The following is a 22784-nucleotide window of genomic DNA, read 5'->3' as shown; positions in this document are numbered from 1 at the left end:
GGAAGAGTAACAGTTTAATCTTCTTAAAGAAGCCTTGATAATTTCTTCAGCAGAAATCTGGCTCTGGGATGAGGTTCATAACTTATATCTATAGATGGCCAACCTCAAGCAAGCAAGAAATATCTAGACTCAGAAAAAGGAGAAAATGAAATAGTTTCTGTCATTTTCAGGGAAAAAATGTCTAATGTCTTCTAAAATATATATCCAGTGTGCATTAATGTAATTGGTTAAAACTCAGAGAATTATACTTTAAAGTCTGAGCCACGCCATCTGGTTCTCTCCCTGCTCAGTGCCTTAAGCATATGGCCAGAGAGAGCATATTTCTTTTTCCCTTCTCTTCTGTCTCTTTTTTTTTTTATTCTGCCTAGCCTCATTACCTCAGGTTTCCTTACACCGAATTTACGTGCATAAACCATTTATTTGCCTTCTCTCTTAATCTAGCTGGATAATTCTGAACATCATTTAGGCTGGACTGGCAACTCCACATTTTGCCTTGTCAGAAAAATTATTCACCTTAGTCCATATTCGTCCTCCTACATCATGATATATAGGGAATTGAATTGGTCCCAAGGATGTTCTTTGTGTCACTTTATTGCCTGGTTCCTGTCACCAAGGACCATTTTCATGTCAATTCACTCTTCTGTTTCCAAACTCCCATGTACAGAGAAATTTCAGAGATAAGGTAAAGCTGCTATCTGCTAGTAAAAATGGCTTTGAACAGCCCTTGTAGGTTCTATGGGATTTTTTTACCTACATGGTTCTTCACTTGGGTTTGGTTAATCCGTCCCCCTCCCTTGAGCCATGCAGAGCTTCCATCTAGGTTTATATCCAAAGCATGAGGCATCACTGGCACAAGGTATTTTTCCAGTGCAGGTCTGCTGGGATTTTATGGCTGTTTAGACAAAAACTGCAGAATTAGTGCCCACAGAGACACATCAGAGCAGGGCTCACATCCTTAACAGGACTTTCTTGATCAAGGGATGTTTCACCTTCATTGACTTACCCAGATGCAGCAAGGTTTCATAAAATAACAAATGCATCGATAGATGGCACTGACTCTTGATGTTTGCATTTGAGTTTCATTGGTGACACAATCCTACAGGAAAGGTTTGGAAGAGAAATAAACCACCTCAGCTTGTAAAGAAAATATAATATAGCTGCTCAGTAGGAAAACTACAGCCAGCCTTCTCTTTTCAGGGATGAGAACAATTCTGCCTCCTTTCACCAGCAGAGAACAGAAAGTTGAACGCTGCTGGGAAACCATTGACATGACTGCCTAATATCTGTGGAGCATTTTGCATGCAGTAGAGAACAATATGACTAAAGCTGATGGCCAGCATAACAGCCAGGAGTATCTTATCCCCATGGTATGGGAAATGCTGTGTTAAACGCAACTACTACAAATGTTTATTTGAAAAAAAGATGATCCTTAGGTTAGGGCTTTGGCTTGACACTGGGATATGTCAAGTGTCTTTCCCAGCTCTGCCCTGTGCTGTGGGCAAATTATTGAGTATCTCTCAGCCTCAGTTTCATACCTATAAAATTCAGACCCTAGTTATTTCTTCTGGCCTGTCTTTTGAAATGGGCAGGACTTCCAAAGTCTAAAATACACAAGTCAGCAGCTGAATCACAGTGTGTTTGAGGTGTGCCCAGTGCAACTGCACCCCAGCAGCCGGATATCTGTCCCCAGTGAACAGAAGGGGAAAATGCTATTTTCATGTGTGTTGAAATTCTCTGCAGAAGAAAACTGAATTGTTTGTGACCTGTTGCAGCACAGCTCTCTGCCCTGTGTAGACCAGGTATCAAACCCTGGTGTGACACAAACACAAGCAATAGGTCACTTCACTCCATCCACCATCCAAAATGCTTGCTGGGGGCTATTCTCCCTCCCTGAGCATCCCAGTGAGCAGCTGAGGTCCAAATAAAAGACTAAGGCCATGAAAAGCACAGCAGATATGAAATGCCTTCACTTCAGTCAATTTAGTAAATTGCTTTTGTTTCAGTGGTCCTGAAAAATATCTTTCTTTTTATGTTGAAAAATTATTATCTGAGTTGTGAGTTGCCATGGATGCGGCATTCGGTTTATTGCAGACTTTGCCTCTTACTGTGCAGGACCTCATTCTCAGCACTCCCCTGGGCTTATAAATATTGGATAAATTGGCCCACTTTTTCTCAGAAGTCAGAGGAAAAATTGCCACTAATTTAAAGGTGTGGGCTCAGACTTATTATATTGCTTTGTATTTTTTATAGCCTTGATCACCTCTGTTTTGGCAGCCTCCTGATTCTGCCTAGCAAGTCAGGCTAAAATAAATAAATCTTCAAAACAGTAAAGAAAAAAAAAATCCCTTTACCTCTATAAGCTGACACAGGAGGCTGTTTGTCCCTGGGAATTATTTTGGCTGGGACGCCATAGTGAGTGTTCTCATGAGTACACAGAAATCTGTAGAGAAAGTGCCTCTGCATTGCAGCAAGGTATTTATTTGAAGAAATCAAAGACATCTGCATATAGGATGTTGTTTAGCTGCAGTAGTTTTCCAGCCGGCCGCAGAGGCAGGGACCGAGTGGATGGTGCTGACAGATAAACATTTGAGAATTGCTTGGACTGACTAGAGCTGCAATTACTGTAATGAAACAAAATTTGTCTCTGGCCCCCTCAAAAGTTATTTACAAAGGAACAGGCAGGGATAGGGTCAAAGTCTTCAAAGCCAGTCAGCAATATTGCTAAAAAAAAACCCTATGGAAATTGTCTTGTACTCAGTTGTTCATTCTTCTTCTGCTCTAAACCATTATCTTTCTTTTCAGAGGAAGGAGCTCTGCAGATGCACAGATGTCTGTACAAATAGTTTTTCTCTACAGTTAAATCTTAAGCATTTCTTCAGTGATTATACAAAAAAAAAAATCTCAATATTTCAGGGCCACTCTTGAATTTGAAGTTGAATTTCCTGGGCTCTAACGCAAACCGTCAGACTTTAATCTTCCTATTTATCCACCTGCGCAGCTCAAACCATGCAAAGGACAGCCTGGACTGCCACAGAGCACAGGGTCTCACCGGAGCAGGACCTGTTCTTTGAGATGCTTTCCACTTCTCTGTCCTGGGGCAGTTTTCAGGCAGGCTTGCTTTTATGCATTTAATAAGGCATCTTGTGATACTCGTGGTGGTAAAAACCTCCCAACAGACTTCCTCATTTTCTTGAAAACTTTGAAGCTGTCTCCAGTCAGTGACCCTCATCCTGCTCGAGTGACTGTTGCATGCAAAATGAGATGTCTAGAGAACAAGGATAATGGAACGACTTGGCCAAAGCTGCTTTAAATAGTGCTATCCATCATTATTAGTATTTATTCAATGCTGACAGCTTATTTCACTTATTTTAAACAAGCAAAGAGAGGAAACCATGGGACCTCAACTCTCTTCCCTTAGGACTTGCTACATCCACCTTGCACACCCCAATGTCATCAGTCCTGATTCAGGGCAGCAGAAGTAAAGGGAGAATTAGATCCACAGTCACCTTCCCAGAGTGGACAAAACAAACCAGTTTGTTAATAGCCTGATAACCTCTGTAGGGATACACTGCATGCAGGGCCACCATACGATTCACAGGGGACCTATAGAGGGTAAGGTATAGGTTTTTCTTTCCTCTCCAGCCACCCAGGTTGTGGCCTTGCATCTTAATTTTTCTCCATTAAAATCCTCTCTGTCCTGACACCGGGATGTCTATGTTTCATCTAAGTAAGTGCCAAGAAGTCCCTATGCCCTGTCCTATCCTGTCCCCTAAAGAGTATCTCTGTCCCAGCAAGATGTTGGGATGGGGGCACTGGACTCCCAGCCTCATGCAATTAGGGTTTTAAACCTTTAGATCCACCTTACCTTTTTTTTTTTTCTTTACAGACATATTGTTCTTGCAAAGGCATGTTTTCAACTGGAAACCAGTTCTCTGTGACAAAGAGAAAGAGACAGAAAGAGCAGCACTCAGCATTGCTCCTGGCTTCTTGGCCTGCCCAAGCCAAAAAAAAAAAAAAAATATCTTTGCAAACTGAGAGCTTTTTGTCCTGCACCGATTGAATTTGTTCAATAGTTATGGAAAATAAGTGGTGGGGAAAAGCCAATTCTGGAAGAGAACTGCAACAACATATAAAGGACATCCTGAGGATTACTGGACCATGCCAGGCTCAAGATGGTTGGAAATACTGGAGGTGAAGAGCAAATGCCACTTGAAGAAAATGGTATGAGTTTGACTTTAAATAAGATTTCATAAATCCAGGCTTTGAGAAGTGACAGAGGACTGGGAGAATGAATCATCCCAAGCAATTTCAGGGTAGTTTACATAGTCTGACACTTTACGTCAAGCCACCCAACTTCTTCTATTTTTAGTAGAACTAGACATGGGTCCAGAATGTGAGGATTAGAGGTAACACTTCCCAGCATTTGCAGATCTTCAGACAGAAATTTTTGGCTCGACTGTCAGCAAAGATCTGGCATCTGCAGATTTTGGAAGCAGAATTATATATGCTTTTTTTCCAAGGTTCAGGTTGCACTGTGTTTCAAGGTTTTGGATCAGGAACATTTTCACAAGTCAAAACCAGAAGTATTTGAATTGTGAGAAGAATGAAGGAAATTAAGATTTCAACCTGATGATAGGCTTTCTGTTATTCAGTGAAATATATTAGCAGGATTGAAGTTACCATATGAAGCCCAGAGTAAAGAAGCTATTAGCAGTACACTGTTGCTCTTATCTCATAATTAGGCTGTACAATACCTACACTTAATTAAATTGAAAGTTTGGAAGTACAGGAGAACTTTAATAAGAGTTTGTTAAAATATAATTTGATTTTATTTCTGCAAAGGTTCATTTGCTTAAATCCTCATAGTTTTTTTTTACAATTACTGGGATTTGGAGGGAGATTTCAAATACCCCCAGCAATGTTGATTCTTTCATCACTGGCTTTCCTCCATGTGTTGCTCTAGAAAAGATGACATTATGGGTTAAGATAATCTTATGGTATTTCTGGAGGGACCAGACAAAGACTGTTTCCTGCAAGGCTTTCATTCAGATGATTTTACAGACGTTTCAAGCAAAACCAAAGCTACTCTAACCTTGGCTTGATTAGATAATTTCACTTCTCTGAAACGCATCAGAAGTTGCTTATGTTCATGCCCACAAAGTGAAGAGTAAGTGCAAATTTATGGAAGTCTATGAATTTCCAGTTAAACAAAGGGGGGGAGGGGGACTTGGAAATAAGAGGGGAAACAAAAAGGGGAAAAGAAATGCTTTAAATTCCAGTTCCTGGTTTTGTCTGGGAGTCACAGGATCTTGTATGTTCCTGTGTGTCTAGAACAGCAGAGACTCAGTTTTGTTTATGGGTAATGTGGTGGAGGAGGGATTGTTTTGTTTTGAGGGGGTGGAATCTATTTTTTGGCATACTGTGAGGCAGGGGAGACTTTAGTGAGAATTTGCCAATTAACAATCAATGGACATGAGTGTCTTTCCAGTAGACAGAGGAAAGATAAGTATTAAAGACCTCTTCTTCAGTGCATTATTCATCCTTGTTAGCTAGCTGAGTTGCCCACAGAACAGGCACTATTGGATTCACCCTGGGTGCTGTACAGCACGTCAAAATTTCAACCGTTTTTAAAAGGACAAACTCCATCAGTTTGCCTGGAGGTCCTTGCAAGAAGCTTGAAGAGTTTCCCCAGATTATTTCTGTGCACATGAAGTGATGCAGAGAGGTGCTGCCTGCTCTGAAGGACCCATCTGCTCCCCTTGGCCTGGAGACCAGGATCTATTTGCTGAAGAAATTGCAGCTTGCAATGTGGCTTAAACAGTAGGAGAACACATAGTCTTTTATTATAATAACAGTTATTACTGTAATTATTACTAGTTATTCTCTAACCAAGCAAAGAGAATTGAACTGATTTCTGTCCTTCAGCATCTATTATGAGAGGTTTGGCACATTTGACAGTGAGGATCTATTCTCTTGCTGTGTTTGCCGGCCAAAATATATTGAGGATGCTGATGTTTAAAACCAAGCATGTGAAATAACCATCATATGCCTAGATTTAAAGTATAGGTATATTATGTAGTAGATACTTGCAATCAGTAAATCTGAATTCTTGAAGCTAAATCTATTGTCTTCTGCTGCTGCTCCACAAAATGACTCTAGTAGAAGTATAAGGCTTGGCCAATAAAAGGCAGCAGGACGTGTTTCTTGTCACTAAATATAGGAAAGCCCATGCAGTAGCAATCCTGTGGCTGAGGTTTGGCATGCTGAAGTAAGTCAGGATAATTCAAGGTTATGGTTCCCTCAGCAACTATATTTCAGTCACAGCGCATGTATATAATAAGACATAAAAGTTAGCATCACATACTGTGATACAAAATGTTACACACACCCAAGGGGCTTTGAGTTATGATTTTTGCAGGAGTTAATTTGGTGCTGTTAGTGGAGTGATTCCTTTAAAGATGCAGTCAAGGTAACATTTTACATTTAATTTCCCCATTGCCACTTTCTTTGGCCTTGTTAGCTGTAAGAAAAAATCAATGGTGCATAAATCTCTGCTCGTGTAACTAGGTAGTAATGGTGGAAGACACACAGTAGGGAGGGCACAGACATGACTGTACCTACTTAAAACTTCCTGGAGCTTGATGATGTGCTGTCTTGAGGATCTCTATTTCCTTTCCAGATGCTTAACCTCAAACAGTGAAAAGGCACCAATTGAGAATTATTGCTCAAAATAGAGGCAAGACAGTTATTTGCCAAGTCTAATAATATTTTTTTTTTCTGTTGCTGTCTGAACATATCACTGGTTCACCTTCAGTTTTCCTCTGGAATTCTTCACTGTCTAGCAAGATACTGTCCATATGCTAAAACAGAAATACTCTTCAAGTACTGTAATTCACGATATGGCTCGTGAATTAACAAGGTGGTCCCTCTAGGGGTTTCTCCTGGAAATAATATATAACAATAAAGCCAAGGGAAGCATTTTCCTAACACTAACATAGCAAATGTCATTATCCCACATTCGGGATGCCATAGACATGAGTCAAGTTTCTCACTGAGTGGTAGAACTCATCTTCTTGCTCCCTCCTTTTTCTTGAGTGTAACTCCAATAGTAAGTAGGATTGGGAAAATTGAGTGTTGTAAGAATGTGTAGCCATCGCCTGAGAAATCTTAATTAATTTAACCCTTACGATTCGTTATTTTATACATGACAGATGTACCCACAGGAGTGACCCAGAAATGAGCACATTTCTCAATAAAGGAACCAGACCCATGCAGTTTCGTTAGGAGAGGCACAACAGATGTGCTGTGAAATTTAGATGTTGAAAAGCAACTGGGATTTATTGGGAAAGCTCATGTTTCCAACCGATAGAAGAGGATAGCAAGCCTCCTATCACTACTGTACAATCCTTCATCTGTTGCTAAGCGTAACGGCTGGTGTTTTACATATTGCATTTCATCCACCCAGCCAAACGGCAGAGGGTATGAGTTACTCCCAGCAGTCCCTATTCTATGGATGCAGTAACCGAAATGCAGAGTTTTTGTAAAACCAAAGGTGGAAGCATGGCTTTGTGGACTTCACTGTGGACAAAATATCATGCCCTAGTTAAACAGCTGCAGCTATATTTTCACATGTGATTGTAAAGTGGCCTCTTTTTTTTTTCCTTTTTTTTTTTTTTTTTTTTCCAGAAAGGAGCAAGTTCACACAGACCTACTGGGAGCTGCGAGGACTTGATGTCTTTGAAAAGTAGGTCATTACGATGTTTGTGCCTAATTTGAAGTAGCCGAAGCTTCAGCGCTGCCCTGATTGCCACAGAAAATAATATGCAGCAGAAGAGTGAGATATTTGAGAATATAGACTGGGTATCCCACCTTCCAGTTCCGACCATTCATCACATTGTGCTTTCTGCTGGATACTGATGGAGAGAAAGCCTGAACTGCCCCTGTTTTATTTTTCTGTGGATCAATTTATGTATTCTTCTTACAGAAGTGCCTAAGCATCACTGCATCCATGTTTTAGGAGGTAATTTTTATTGTGTTTCTCCTCTGGACACTATCACAGACACAGAAAAGGGAAACTTTTTTTTTTTTTTTTGTAATGAGGATTTCATGACTTCTTTGTCCTTCCCTGTGCCTGTCCTAGCAAATCATACCCTTGTTATCTGAGGTGGTGGCCCTTAGCTGATGTAGCACTTGCTCTGTGGGTCCACCCTCACCCCTCCTTCTCAGGAGTATCGTTACTCTGAACAATATCACAAAATAAGGGTTTTTCTCAAGACAGCAGAGATACTTTCTGTGTCATGGGGAAAGCATGCTCAGCAGGGTGAGGAAGCTGCCCGCCCCTCTGCTGCGCTAGGTGGAAGGCAAGGTGAGACATTTAATAGTCTAAGGGGTTCAGAGGCTGCAAATTATTGATGGCAGATGAGTTTTGCAAGACAGCATTGCTAATGCTGCCAATGGCAGGTGCGTGAACCCAATCAGAGAGTTTGTGCACTTCATTTGTTCATGAGCAGTGATGGGAGAAAGGCCGGGAGCCGTCAGACCAAGGAGTTCCCGTTTGCCATCAGTGCCTAACTCTGCACTGTCTGCTTGTGATGGATTTAAGCTCATGTAGTGGCTGTACTGACCAGCAGAACTCTCTGTATTCGTACAATTTTGCATTGGGAAATTGTTTAAGAGCAAATCAATCCAATGCACAGTGGGCTTTCATACTGTGGGTGTTTTTCCATAGTTAATCACATTTTGCTCAGTGAAATTGGAGCCAAGAAACAAATGCTTAGCACCAACTTCATTTATCACCGAATATCCATCCGAAAGCTAAAAGTAGCCAATAAACACAAGTTAAAAAATACTATGACATGCAAAACAATACCTATGCCATGCAAGCTACTTGGTGGAACATATTTCCTTGGAGTCCTTGGCGACAATGCAAACTAGCAGATGAGCAGGAGGCAGTGCCAAATGAAGGACAGGGACTCATGGGAGACACCCACCACAAGAGCAAAGGAGAATTCACAGGGAGTTTCTCCCAGCTCTCAGGACACAATTGCAGAAAGCAGGAAGGTGCTTGTTAGAAAATTCTGGAACAATGTCAAATGCTCTCCCTCATATGTTACATTGCCCGCTTGCCTATCCATCCATCACTCTGTCTCCATTCACATGAAATTGATATTTTGCCAATGATCTGCAATTCCAAACTTCACCCCTCAATAACCAGCCGCCGGTGGTGATGACCTAAATGGTGAGCAGGAGGGACAGATGGGTGTATTACAGAAGCAGTGATTTTGGAGGAGCAAAGAAAACATGGTGGGTTCACCCTGGAATTCATAAGCCTTTTGAGAAGGTATGTTGAAATGGGACTGAGAATACTGCAGGTATCTTCACATTGTAGCCAGCCACTTCTCCAGAGTGCCAGTAGTCCTGAACTTAAGTGAGAGCTGACTCATCTCAGCTCCATAGTGTGGTTGATGGAGCTGTGGGTACAAACCTTGAAGTCAGAGACGCTGTTTCTGTCAGCCTTTCTATGACACATAAGAGGAAAGGAGTTCAAGGACGTAGAGGACAACACCATTGAAAGTAACATAATATTTGAGAGCTCGCTGCAGCTAGAAGAAAACAGAGTGCTGTTTGCTGTCATTCCTCATAAAAATGCAAAGCAATGGCTTTGTGCACTCTGCAAACACGACTATTTCTTCTCTTCTGCCTGTGAATTTCTAAAATATAAAAAACCTGGCTATACCAGGTTCCAGAGGAGATAAAGCCTAAGATATTTTTCCAAGAAACATCAAAAAATATATCTTCACTATGTGTCTTTCATGACGGATATATATGTAGTGGGAGCTGGGATGGAAAAATGAGAGGAATTTAGCTCAAGCATTTATCTTGCCCACTTTGGAAAATATCATGGCTTAAAAATTGCCCAAGTATTCTGCAAAAGAGCTCTGACAGGGTTCCCCATCACATTTATTCACCACCTAAACCAGCAGAAAACAGGCAAAGTCTGCAGTGACTCTTCCTGCTGCTGTTTCTCTCTCCTTGAGAGAGAAAATGTAGTGTCACCTTCTACTTTCAGCATCAATGATACCATTTAGGAACAGAGCATGACATGTATCCAGCCAAGCGGAAGCTGGATGGAGCAAAAATGAGAAATTAATGTAACACATATGGCTTTATTTTCCCTGCAAATCATGTTCGGTTTAGGCCATAATGACTTATTCTAAAAGCGCATTTAATTCCAATTTGGTTCTATATAACAGAGCAGATGGGGGAAATCCACAGAGCTGTACTTTTCTGCATAAATAAGAATGATTGTATTCATCTCTTGATTAGTTTTTCTTTTCTCCATCCTTAGTGATTTCATTTATTTAAAATAAATTAGCAAATAGTTTATGTACTGAATTTATGTGATCTTATCTGTGGGAGAGGGGTGATTTCTCAAACTAGCAAGTAGCCATTGCTGTGCAAAAACAACTTGGTCACTCTGCTCTTCCGCCTCCCTCCCCTTGTCCTATATTCACACACAAATACCATTGTTAACATAGGGCCTATATTGTTTTGAGTTCTGCTTGTGAAGAACATACCATGCAGCGGAGAGAGAGAGGGATTGCGCGTATTCCCACAGCTGTGCTGGCACAAATGGAGATGCTGGTGCATCAACATGGGAGCTATCAAAACAAAGGCAAACAAGGCTTTATTGTTTTGGTTTCATTGAGGAAAACAAGAGAGAATATTTTCTTTTCCTTTCTTGAAAAAAAAAATAGTATGAGCAGCCTTGTGTTATTTCCAGCTTGAGAAATCCACAACTTAAGGAATTTCTAGGAAAAGAAAAATCTCACCTTGAAAAATGAGAGACCAAATCAAATGCCCTGAGGCTTCCTATTGCTTTTCTTTCTGTTTGCCAGGCTTGCTTCCCAGGCCAGCAGCTTCCAGCCTAACAGCAGTTGCCTTTGCTGGGTCGGTCAGAGCTGAGGCTGGGTTGCCAGCCCAGCACGGGAACTGCTCAGAGCCAGCAGCCTGCTCTGCCTCTTTCCAGCAAACAATTTTACAGCCTTGGAAATGACTCTGGGCTGGCAAATGATGTTATTTTGATGGGCCATTGCTTCATCGCAGCACTTTGTTCTATCCACTTTAACATAACGTCTCTTTTTATGCACCATTTTACCACCCTGTTACCTCAGCTCCTTACAGGAGCATCCTGCTATAGCGCTGCTTCCTCCCACCTGGGCAATACGCCTTGAGAGCACCGTGCATTGGCCATGGCGTGGCAGGTCAAAGACTCACCTTGATGAACGGGTAGGACCATACAACCTGGAAAACATAGGATACGTCGGAAAACAGCACTGTGTTTGGCTCTAATTCATTCCTGGTTTGAGTAGTGGAGGGGAGAGGGTGTACAGGAGGTCCTCAAGGCTAAGAGAACAAAACAAGTCTGTCTATGAAAGTTGTATTTTTCAAGCCATCAAAAACCAAAGGCTGGACACTGAACACTCCGCCTTGTGTCGCCTGCCCACACGGCACACGCACCAGTCCCTGGGCTGGGTGTTCACATGTGTTTATGGCTGGGGGGGGGGTTAATTGCTCATTTCCAGAAACAAGGCTCCATTTGTATTCAGTTGCAGATGGACTGCCAAATTAGGGACTTGACCGGGCCCTGTTCATGTGCACCAACCTAACTTGGCCATCCCCAGTGTCCCATTTTGGTCCTGCACCCTGGAAAAGGATGCAGCTACTTTCACCCCCCATGGGGCAAATGTTGTTCAGGAGGAGGAACTTTACACCTTTATTCCTGCCAGCCGTGGAGATAAGCAGGAAGCTGTGAAGGGAACACCATACCTTCCTAAGATGCTGATACTCAAAACATGTGTAGCTAAAGGCTAGAAAGGCTAAAATGCATTACCACTTGGGAAAGGATGTGGGGGTTTGGGTGTTGTTGAATTTTTTTTAGCTTTTTTTTTCTTTTGGAAAAAATAAATTTTGCAAACAGTAAGGGTAGTACTAAGATAAAATCAGTATTAGAAATCTTACATTTCTGAGCTTTTTATATGGAATTTTAAATATTTGATCCATTTATAAGTGGACAGACTCAAATCCAAAAAGAGATGTAAAAGTATTTTTCTTGAATACCAAGGGGCTTGTCCCGTGATTTGCTGTCCCTCGTGTATTCCATTTGCACCATTCATATTTTTTCATGAACTCCCTTAGCTATCAGAAATTATGATTCCTGAAAATTGTTTGGAATCCAAGACTCGTTTCCTGTCAAACATCTGCATAGAGCTTTGTTCAGCTTCAAAGCTTAAGTCGACTGTGTTTAATATCTGAATTTGTCTCTGAAGCAGCAGCACCAGCAACTGACAGTAATAAAACCCTACAGGAAATAAACTCACAGTAGAGCATATGTGAGCCAGGTCTTGGTTAGATCTATCTTAAAAGCCAGGATAAAAGGCAAAGCCAAGAGGGCTTTGCATCAGCAGGTTAAAGCCTGGTTGCCAATTGCTTGTGGGAATTAAAGGATCTTATAGAGCTGTTCTATTCATCCCGCTCGCACAGAGACTGCGAGGCGTTAAGTCAGCCAAGGGTCTTATATTTCTAGCTATTTTGGTTCATTCCGAAATTGTTTCTATTCTTAATACTCCGTAGTCATTAAATTACAGCCAGCTGTGTCCTGTCACTGACTTTTTTTGCAAACTGTTTTTAAAATGTAGTCCTTGTGGTTCATAGATGTTTGGTTATCGGAGAGCTGAATGACAAAACAGCATATAACACAGCAGAGAGCAGCCCGTGAGCATGTCCTGCGGAATTTCACAGTTAATTTGAAATGCAGTCAAGATGTAGAAGGGACTGGACACTGAGGAAAACTGACCATGAAAGGGGTTTAGGAATAAAAAAAATTAAAGCACAAACTGACTTTGCTTAAACGAACAGGAGTAATATTTTGACATGTCATTTAACATTTCCCATATGGCTGTGACTGGAGTTGATTTGAAACCTTTCAAAATATTTTCCTTGTGTGCAAAATGACCTTTTGAAACAAACCAGAAAAAAAAAATCCACAAACTATTTGGCTGTTAAAGCCATCTTAATTAAACAATTGAATTGGCCTGTGTGTCTCCCAGGTGGGAACTCTGGGATGCTGCTTTTAAACAGCAGCTGCTGGTAGAGGTGTTTGCTGCAGGGGAAGGAGAAGAGGGGAGATGAAATCACCCCTCAAACCTCTTCCTGGGCTTCAGGGGGTTCACTCGGTTCTGGCCACATGAATCTCCTTCTGGGTGTCTGCTTGACCATGTGAAGGTAAAGTTTTTTTTTTTTTAAATAATGTCTGATATTGAAGCTGTCAAAGTGCATGTGTGCAGAGGTCGGGCTGTTCTGTGGGAAGATAATTTTCCAGCAGCTGGGGCCTCTGTGCTTTTTGAAGGTGTGTCTCAGAAAAGGTATGGCACATTTGGTGTTCAAGAAGAGCCAGCTGCTTTCGAAAATCAAGAGCCCAAATAAATGAAGGTAAGGTCCCAAAGTCTGACTCTTCCCTTTCTTTTTCTAGACCAACTTTGCACTCAAAGCTCAGGTCCCAAAGCAGTTTTGTTTGCTCTGTGTCACCGCAGGGTTTCCTGGGGATGCAGGAGCTGTGAACAACCCAGACACTGTCTGGCACTTATCAGAAATATCTAGTGAGCAGAAAGAAATAAAAAGAGGGGGGAGAGGGAATAAAGCAAAAAACCCACAAGAAGTCAGGACACTTTTGCAAATCAGTACTGAAAGAAAGAAGAATTTTTGTACAAAAAAATTATTTGCAACAAGAAGCCTGACCTGCTTGCCAGGTGACCTGCATCTGCCTTGCTGGGCAACTGCGAGCCCCAATTAAAAAATTGAAAAGCCCCTAGCTTTGCTGGGGAAAGGTGTTCCTGAAGGGCAGGGAATGTGGAGAGAGGTGTGTTCCTGTATTCTTGCCATGATCCATCAGTACTGTGCAAGGGAGCTGTGGGCTGGGATTTCAAAGGTCTTCTTTCCACTACTGTGTGCTTGAAGGTAGTTTTCTCTTCGAGGAACAAAGGCAGAGTGAAATCTGCTGAGGCCAGAAATCCTAGGGGAGGAGGAGTTTCTACCACTTTGCAAAGCAAATTGATTTCTGAAGTGTACAGTGCAAAATGCTCAGAGGACTGCTACTTCATTTTCATAAAAAGACCACTCTGAGGTGGCTCTGGACAGAAGTTCATATTTGCATCAGTACATGGGGCAGGTCTGCATGCTCAGGGCTATTCCACAGCCATCATTTCTGCAGTCCTCATCAGGCTCTGAGGACAGTTGATTCACCTGTCAAGCAACACTTTCATTTCCTCCTCAGTTTTTGGAGTTATCTCATGCAAGAAAGATTTCCTGATAACCCCCTGAAGAGCTCTGAATCCTGGTGGAATATCAAGCAGCATCGCTAATTTCTTCTTTTACAAATTGTCTCATTTTCAAGTCACTGTTGCTGCCAAGTGCTTTGGCAAATAGACTGAGGCACTTTGGGCTGGGAAAAAAAAGAAAGACAGTGACTAAGATCCCCTGTATTCCTTATGTTCAGTGAAAAAAAACACCAACAAACAAACAAGTGACAATGCTCCTTCAGGAAACAGGAGCTGGGAGAAGAAAAGCAGTGGGTTGGGGTGGGGGGTAAGATTTTCAAAGGCTTTCAAATGTGGATGGGATTGCAGTCAAAGTCATGACAATTTCTTCAAGGAGAATAATAGCCCATGGTATGAACACACGCTTCTAGCAGGAAGAAAAACCTGCAAAATCACTGGGTCTTCAAGCATGCTGAATCGTAGGAGAGGAAAAAATAAAGCCATATGCTTTTAACCATGAATCATCACTTCACATACATTTTAACAAGTGGGTGAAACAGCAGCTATAAACCAGCTATATCAGGCAATAAATCAACCTTGCCATGACCAAGTCCCTTCTAGTGTCAGAGGGTTCCCTAATGCTGATATTCACCTCGTTTTGCTCTTAGGTGAGTCATGACCTGGCATCCTTTCCTCTTGGCTCCTCTGTGTGTGCACCAGCAGGAGAAGAGCATCCCTGGCCAAGCATGGGGTGGGCTTGGTGCTGGTGCGCCTCCCTTGAGATATTATCAGCCCTTTTAGCATTTTGCAGGACACGTTTCTGAACAGCATCCTCTCTGACAGGGATGAAACTGCTTTCCTCTGCACTATTGTATTCAGGGAGAATGTGGACTGCTTTTGTAATTTTTGTTTATGAACAGGCTGCAGGATTTGTTCTGTACATGGTATTGACCCATGTTTGGGTGTAAAACGATTGGTTTGTGCTTAGGAACAGGGGAATAAGGCAGAAAGCATCTGAAATCCCATCAGCCTGTGAAAGTGTGGTATTGGCAGGTATTGCGTGTCCAGGTTGAGCGGTGCCTGGTTAGGTGAGAACAGTGGCTTTGGAGTTAGAAGAGAATTTTGTGTGGGAGCAAAACGGAGGATGCACAGCCCCAGTCCGGTCATTGTGCAGGTGTCAGGCTCACTGCTCGATGCCCAGGGTTGTGGTGCCCTGGGAGGGTTGAAGCTCTGCACTTTGTGCGTGACCCCAGGCATTTGTGCCCTCCTTAGCTCTCTTATCAATGACAAGGGTAACATCAAAAGAAGTAAAAGTATTCCTCCTGGGGATGCTTCTTACAAATCCAGGATAATCCAGCGTTGGAGGCAGGATACAGGACAGCGTGTGGATGAATGGGTCTGAGCCAGCGATGGCAGTTCCTGTGTCCTCACAAGAAAGAATAACTGAGAGCCCATGGAAGCTGAGCAGTGGGGACAGCCACCAAAGGCCTCTGGAATTTAATACTGATTAGTTTACTTAAAAAAAAAGAAAAAAAAAAAAGCAGTCTTACACAAATGCAAATAAAGGCAGGCAGCTCAGCATAAGCTATGGAAAGAATAGAAAGCAGACAGGATACTAAGTAAGAGATGAGAAATGTTGATAATTTTTTATTACGGCTTTAAGGGAAATATATGACTTCTCTGAAGTGATTTTAATGAGCAAGATAGGAGAGAGAAGTAATTCTGGAAACACCCCTCAGAGATTTGTATTGGGAATCACTGAAATGTAGTGACCAAACCAGCCCGGGGATGCTAAGGAAGTTTGAGTGGATATCAATAAAATATTTGGAGAGAGAGCGAGCTAGCCTGAAAGTGCTGCCCCACCCCCAGCACCCCTTGGGATCAGGCAGTTGATCACCTGGAGCTGATCTGCTTTGCCCTGTGCAGCAGTTATGTAGACCAGGTAGAAGAGGATGCGAGAACCACTGGGGCAGATGGAGATGCAGGTCACATCACTGGACACGTGGTAGCTTTACTCACAGCCTACCCACATTTACTGGTACAGAGAGGGAGCCAAAGCCCTGCAACATCTGCCCATAGCTCCACAATAGAAAACCTAAAGCAGTTACAGGAACTTCTGGTGTTCAATCTGGGAATAGGTTCATGCCAGAGCCAATAAGCGCACGGAGTCAAGATCCACCTTCTGACCTTTAATGTCCTTCTGTGCAGAAAGGGGTGCTAGTTGTAAAAATTAGTATGCTCCTTGGAAAAGTTGCATGTCTTTTATACAGGTCACTGCAGAGGGGTTGAATATTGATCAGATTCTGGTGTACTCCCACCCATGAATGACTCATCATACAGAGATGGGAGGAGACCTTTATCATGCTAATTACCTTTGCGAAACCTTATCTTCATTTACCGCCTCTTTCCTGGTCATCTAATAGCCATTTGCTCATACCCATTTCTGGGTTATCTTGTTTGGATTTTCCACTCTGAGGAGCACACTGAGACACATCTTTCTAACCAGCTTCCTCCTTTGGTGTCCACGCCCCCATGCTCAGCTTCATCCACAGGGTCCTATGTGTCAGGTGCAGCCCAAAGAGCAGCTTTACAGCTCCTTTGCAGCTCAGGCACTAAGACTCTCACCTCCACGAGGGGAAATGCTGTGTCCAGCCAAGGCTCCAGCATCCCCCTGCATGGCCCTGATGCACTTGCTGAGTCTCTGAAATCTCTCATTTCCTGGGGTGGATGTCCAGCACTGCAGTTGTTCAGAACAGAAAAGTAAACTGCTTTTCTGATGGTTTCACATGGCGCCCACAGCCTGTGCAAAACCAGAGACATCTGCAGAATCCCGTTTTTGCTGCACCTTTCTTTTCAGCCCTCCCATCTGTGGCCTCTTTACTGGGAAGAAGATCTGAGTGTCTTGGACAACAGCCTGCTTGATCATTCATTTGTGGATCCTCATCTACCGAGCAGGAAGGACTGCTCACTTTCTCCAAGGAGCACTTCAGGACATCGATACAGACTGTGTTTGTTGCTTTTCAGGATATGCTGACCTTTTAAAGGAAAGGAATTCAGAATGCAGCTGGCTTGTAAGAATTACTCTGCTTCTCTTCACCACTTCTCTTTGCTAACAATGGGTTGCCTGTTTTTAGATAAACAATTTTTTAAAAATTAGCAAACAAGGGTATGTGTGATTTGCTGTAATGCACAAATGTACAAGCGGTATGCTGGTAATGCTGGGACTGGAGGCAGATACCAGATGAATAATATTTAAGGCTGCTAACAGCTGAAATGTGAACCTAGACCTATTCCTCTACAAACAGGCAAATTCTAAGGTCCGTGATAACCACTAATCTGGTGATTCATGATTAAAAGAGCAGAATTTGCAGTTGGTTTGGTTTTTTGGCCTTGTTTATGGCTAATAAAAGATTTGGCTCATGGTGGTCCCAAAAGGCAGAGGGTTCCTGGAGGAAGCTGTCCTATTCCCCAGGGCTGTTTTGCTCTGAAGAAGATTGCATGCTAGGCAGAAGGTGCTCTTCTATTTGCTCACATTATTCTATTGAAGATAATAGTCATTTTGCAGGAGAACAGCAAATTCTACTGATGACTTTTCTCTCAGTAAAAAACCATGCCAATTCATGGGCTGTTTTGGGACATGCTCCACCAGCTGCATTTGGGGTCTTGTTTGAGTCCTGGAGCTCCCGGCTGCCTTTCAGCTGCAGTGCAAAGCTGAGCAAGCCAAGCTGTTCTGTCCAGGGACTGCTGCCTTCCAGCCTGAGCCCACGGGGACCGAAGGATATGCTTTCAGTGCAGCTCCTGAGGAGCATGGTCTCAGCCACTTGCAGCAAGATAAACACATGGGCCGAGTTTCCCTTTCCGAAGGGCTGGGTGCTTTAGAGGTGTCTGTAGGGCAGGCACTGGTGCTGACAGCCTGCTGCTCAAACGGCAAACAGGCGAGCTCCAAAGGTTACTGCGTTGGTTACGGGAAGTGAACCAGAATAAACAGCCTCTTTATCAGGCTTGATTTTCAAGCAGATTTGCAGAACGCCCCGGCTTTGCTCTCCGAGGGAAGTTGCCTGCTGTGGGGGGTTTATCTGGCTGGGGCTCAGCTCACTTACATGCTTGGGCTACTCTCCCACATCTGCTTCCTCTTCCTCCTCATGCCTGGCACCTTCTCCTTCTGGCAGGTGAGCATGGAGGCTCTGCAAGAACCGCTTCACTGCTCTATGGGTTCAGGTAAAAAAATGTACTGGTGATGTTATCCTAGATTGAATTTTCCCAGCATTTTCCTCCTGGGAAATTAACCTGTTCAGGTGGCTCACGCTTGCATGAGGTACTGTGTGCAGCACATCTCTGATTTAAGCTGGGTTTTTCAGCAAAAGCTGGGTAGTCTGTAGTTCAAGGGCTTGCAGAGGGGAGTGGGATGTTATGTTTGCCCTTGCTCCGCAGCCAAAGTAAGCCTGGTGCTGCTCCCCCCAGCCCTGAGAGTGCAGCGACTCGCCTTGTGCTGAACCATCTGAACAGGAAAGGAAACAGGCTCTTTTCTCACTTCCCACTCACAAAAACAAAGGCTTGTTCACAAGGTCTCATGCTTTTTCCCCAAACTCTTTCTCCATGGAAAACTGCCACAGAGCAGCACGTTCCGATAGCATCAAAGTTTTCCTTGGAAACCCTCCAAGGGATTCAGCTCGGTGGACCAGACAGTTATTCAGACACCGTTTGGGAACTACTGATCTGCCTGAATCCAATGGGACTTTTTTTTCTTTCTGTGCCATTGATCTCACACTTTTCTCAACCACCAGAATGAAGTTAGCATTTCCCATCTCTCTAGCAGCTAAATTTTATTCTTTGGGCTTTGTTTGTGCATTACTTGGTATCCATGTGCTCACCCACAGATGTGCACCCCTGGGAGGAACATTGGCCCCATCCTCCAAGATGAAGCTCACCTGTTCTTTTGTTTTTAAGATGTACTTGACAGTTGCATATGCCCAAGCAAGAAGGGAACATTTAGCAAGGTGAGAGCCCAACACACATCTTCAAGACTCACTGCAGGTGTGATCATCCCAACCCAGAAAGACGGGACAGAAACACTTGGTGGCCAAACACAGTCCTTGAAAAACAGACCTTGAGACATCATTGCTATCAAGTTGCAACAAACCTTATCATGGTGCTTCCTAAGTTTGAACTTTCTCCCAGCTTTTGCATAGTTCTTAAAATTACATGAGCATGGGACAGCTTGCTGGATAAGTGTCTTTGCATGCTTTTCTGATAGGGTTTTTTTGGAGCCTTGCTGAAGAACTAACTATGATGTTGTAGGGCCCATAATAGGGGTTTAGCTTTTTTGGTGTCCCACTGTGGAGTATTTTTTTGGCCCTATCCCCAAGCTACTGGGCTGCAATCTCACCCCTTTCTGCATGCAGTTCAGAGGGCAGCATCTGCTGAAAAATGAGAGGAAGCTTTCTTTAGTCTGTGAAGCAGGAGGCTTTGGTGTCTAGCACAGGCACAACCTGGACTTGCTCAAGCTGTAAGAAAAATCTCTGCAGAATTTCTGTCCCTGCATGTTTTTATCCCAATGGCTTTGCTATCAGGAGGATCCACTTGTCTTGCAAGATCTTTATTTGATGTTTTGTGGGCCTATATTTGCTGGGACCTCTGCCTGCTCCCAATCTGCCCCACCGAGTGCAAAGCAGTGATGGCTGCTGGAGGGGACAGTCAGTGGGGACAGTATAAGGCTGGTGGATCATGCTGGGGCATTGCCACCCCACCAATGGGTGTGGAGGGCAATTCCAAGGGGCTAGTCCTTAAACTGCTGAAATCCTATTTCTCTATGTGGAGAAGGAAAACAGTCTGGAAGTGGTGCTCCTTCCAAAGTTTTGAGGCTGTTCCTACCAAGCTTCACTCCAGCTTGGCTGACACTGCATTAAAAATAACTGGATTTTCATGGTGTTTAAGGCCTCATTTAACTGCAATCAGACTTGATACTGTCAGATCACAGCATAAATGACTCAGAAAAGCTGCTCATTAGGAAAGGGTTATTCTGTTATAGACAGCTTGTATAGCAAGATGTATCTTCAAGGAGTACCTCTGGCAGGAGGAGCTGAAAAGCAAGATCTTGTGGGAAATAGGTGCCCTTTGATGCTGTCCTGGACTGGAGCTCACAGAAGAATGTACTTACATTCATACAGTCTCATTAAGTCATAATTTCAAAGTGCACCCTGGGATGTGACTGTCACTATCATTGTTCCTGTTTCTAAAGGTATTTGTTGGCACAACCAAGCGTAAGCGTCTGACTCAAACTGTGGGAGCTGCCATCGACCCTCTGCCACTGCATCATTGTGTGGCCTTGATCAAGTCCTCTGAATACACTGGGACCTTATTTCCCAGCCTTGAAACTTGTATAATAAATGTCCCCCCATTCACACTAGATTTTCTGTGACACTTAAAGCCAGACACTGACTCTGCCTTTCTCCTTTGTGCCTTTCTCTGCAAGAAGTCACATTAATTTCAGTGAAGTTGTTCATTGTAATCAGGGCTTCTCTGGATAGGGGCAGTACTGGGAGATGCACAGGGGGAAAAGACACTGTGTGATTACAAACAACTAATTACGTTATCATTAAGTTCATTACTGTTTCTTGCTGAAAGGATCAGTATTCAGATCCTGATGTGTTCTTGCAAGAAATCAATGGGATACAGGGTTCTTATTTGTTTCTCTGAGAGCTCAGTAGATCCTTAGTGAAGATGGTGAATTGCATAAAATGTTATTTTAAAAGTAGCTATTGTGACTGTATAGGAACATAGGTGAAGAATAGCATGAATTTGGGGGAAAATGTATCTTTATGAACAGTAAGGTTTTATTTCTCTTAAGTTGAGAAATAAAAGCTTACAGTTGTGTTTTTTCCTAACAGGTAATTTTAGGATGGCTTAAATACACTTGCACTTTCCTTCTATGCGAACTGCTCTTCATTGCCTCTTTTGGCTGCAGTGAGCATCTTTCCCAATTATATTCTTGCTCTGTCTTGCTCTTCTTTCCCTCCCTCTGTCAACTCCTGTTGAAATCAGCCATTATGGATAACACCATAGTCAGCACAGGTTTTGCCATTTCTTTATTAACACACAGGGGTGCAGATTAACTAATAGTGCCCATTCAGTAAACTAGCAAGACTGGAGGAAACTGCGTTAGGTGTCTTTATTGATGTGCTGCTGTTTTGCAGTTGATTCTCCCTGGGAAGAGAGTAAATAGAGACAAAATAAAGTCGTCTTTATTTTCTTCCTTTTCCAGACAGCTGCATTTTTACAGGGTTAGGGTTTCCTGGGTCCTCCCGAAAGATCCTAGAGACCATAACTGGCATAATATGAGACTTGGACAAGCTCCTGTATAGTCATTTATAGCAGCACTCCTTAAGCTGGGCAAATAACCTTTGTTATCTGTGGACTAGTAGTGTGCAGATATAAAGGAGCCCTAAAACCCCCACAGACCAAAGGATACCAATGATCACTTAGGCAGAACTATGGATTAGTCTATCCCAGCCTATCAGCTCTGTGTGATATGAAACCTGCTATTTCTCTGCAGATTTTTGTTTAGAAAAGAGATATCATACTAATCCCTTCAGGATCAAATAAGCAATAGAGAATTTCATACCACTTTCCCAAGACCTGAAAATAGATGTTAGGAAGGTGTATTTCTTTCTGTTCCACTGCCTAAAATGATGGATGAGTAACGGCAGTTTGTGCTTTGTTAGTGTTTATGTTTGTTCACTTAAAAAACCCAAGGCTTAAAATTTTAATGTAAAATAAAGTTAAAGGGGAGCAGAATGAAAAAGTAGATAGCCCTCTGGCTTGGTGACCAGCGTGAACTTCTCCTAACTCGTGTTGAGGAAAAACCTCCTGGTCAGCAGCCAGAAATGTGTTATTCCAACAGGGTTATTATCATGCTGGTTCTCCAGTGAAAGATGGTATGAAAACAAGAGTTGCCCAGGGACATTGTGTTTTGCTGGAGCAAAACCAAGAAAATTCTCTGAGAGGGCTCTCATGCTGCAATGTACTGTGCACTCATCCAAGCATTAACAAAAGAAAAAAATCCCAGTAACCATAAATTTGCCACAGCTCATATGACAAGTGTAATGACACCAGATAAAAATCTGCTCCTGCGTGAAGACATCCAGAAAAATCCCCCTCTCTCCCAGTGGAGCGACTCTGGATTTACATAAGAGCAAATTGGTACCAAATTCAGCCTGTTGTGTTCTGTTTTGCTCTTGTTTGTCAGACACAAAAGAGATCTGGGTTAAGTTCTGTTCCAGCAGTAGCCCCCAACAGAGCTATTGTGAAGGGCTGCCCCATTCCCAGGACACAAAATTGGCATTTTGAGGTTTCTCCAGGCAGGCACCAAAAATTACAAGCAACTTTTAAAATGCAGGCATCCAAATGACATTACTGAATTCTTGTTGAGATTATGAAATGAAAAGGCATTTTCATTAAGATGGAAATTCT

The sequence above is a fragment of the Pterocles gutturalis genome, unplaced genomic scaffold (assembly GCF_000699245.1).
Source record: "Pterocles gutturalis isolate BGI_N339 unplaced genomic scaffold, ASM69924v1 scaffold26887, whole genome shotgun sequence".
Lineage (NCBI taxonomy): Eukaryota > Metazoa > Chordata > Aves > Pterocliformes > Pteroclidae > Pterocles > Pterocles gutturalis.
This window is presented reverse-complemented; position numbering follows the sequence as displayed.